The sequence below is a fragment of the Leptonychotes weddellii genome, unplaced genomic scaffold (genome assembly GCF_054177405.1).
Source record: "Leptonychotes weddellii isolate Sample4059 unplaced genomic scaffold, ASM5417740v2 HiC_scaffold_35982, whole genome shotgun sequence".
Classification (NCBI taxonomy): domain Eukaryota; kingdom Metazoa; phylum Chordata; class Mammalia; order Carnivora; family Phocidae; genus Leptonychotes; species Leptonychotes weddellii.
In genome coordinates this window covers 1-1,177 of record NW_027961306.1, presented here as the reverse complement: position 1 = coordinate 1,177, position 1,177 = coordinate 1, and the positions used below count along the sequence as shown (strand labels likewise).

Below are 1,177 nucleotides of genomic sequence, written 5' to 3'. Positions count from 1 at the left end.
TCTCGGAGAGAAGACCCGGTTCCGCATAATCTGACATTCCCTTCCTAGATGGACCCAGGGTGTTTACTAGATGGGTAACTAAGTGCGACCTGTTGATAGCTGGTGTCGGCTGGGAGACCACAATTTGGGTTGAGGGGACGAGGAGGCTCTGAGCTGCCTTCCCTCCTTCCAGGGCTGGGTGGCCAAGCAGCCATGCCTACGTGGGGGGCTGGCTCGCCGTCCCCTGACCGCTTTGCTGTGTCTGCGGAAGCTGAGGACAAGGTGCGGGAGCAGCAACCGTACGTGGAGCGCATCTTCAGCGTGGGGATGAGTGTCCTCCCGAAGGACTGTCCTGAGAATCCTCACATCTGGCTGCAGCTGGAGGGCCCCAAGGAGAATGCCAGCAGAGCCAAGGTGAACACCCCTCTCTGCCCCTTCAGGGAACAGTGATTCCCTCCCCTGCACAGAGGCAGAGGAGAGGAGGGGCTGCTGGGGAGGATCTCCACTCACTCCTTGGTTGTCTTACTGGCAACCTCAGTGGCTCTGAACTTTGAGGGACTTTGCAAATCTATTTCTGTGGAGTTTTGGTTTCATTTCAGCCGTGATGAGCCAGTTTCTGCCAAGACTAAGCGACAGGTGATTCGCTCAAATCAGTTGTGACTGGGAGATAATCCAGTTGGGCAAGCAGGCCCCACCAAGGAATTCAGTGGGGGATGGGAAGCCAGGCCACATTGCTTCCTTCGGTCAGAGGTTCCAGTACAGCTCCACCACCTACCAGCTCTGTGACAGAGTCTCCTATTTCCTTATTTATGAAATGTGAATAATAGCAGTGTCCACCTCATTGGGCTTATTGTGAATGAGATAAAGCATGAGTTCAGCAAAAGTTAGCAATGACAGTCATTATGATGGAAATATGTAACACACATACACGCATAAATATTTAGAGAGACAACCTTGTTAATTATAATCAGTTAATTATAATAGTACCTTAAGTTGAGTCAAGTTCTAAATGGAAATATTAGCCATAGACTATCAACTGAAAAGGGAAGGAAGTGGATTCTTGATCCCTTTTTAATCCTTACCTTTGTCAGGATCTATGGGGCTCCATTGCTCTGCCCAGGCGTCTTGGAGCTTGGGGTGGGATGCAATGGGCTTGAAGAGGCTACTGGGCCATGTAGAATTCCAGCAGTCTCCTTTT

At 50.6% G+C, this 1,177-nt stretch overlaps 1 long non-coding RNA gene across 1 annotated transcript; it reads left to right on the top strand.

The window, feature by feature from the left end:
• Positions 1-862, top strand: LOC145719256 (uncharacterized). The gene is made up of 2 exons (XR_014142269.1): positions 1-74; positions 173-862. It is a non-coding gene; the product is annotated as an uncharacterized LOC145719256 (long non-coding RNA).
• Positions 863-1,177: the final 315 nt, after the last annotated feature.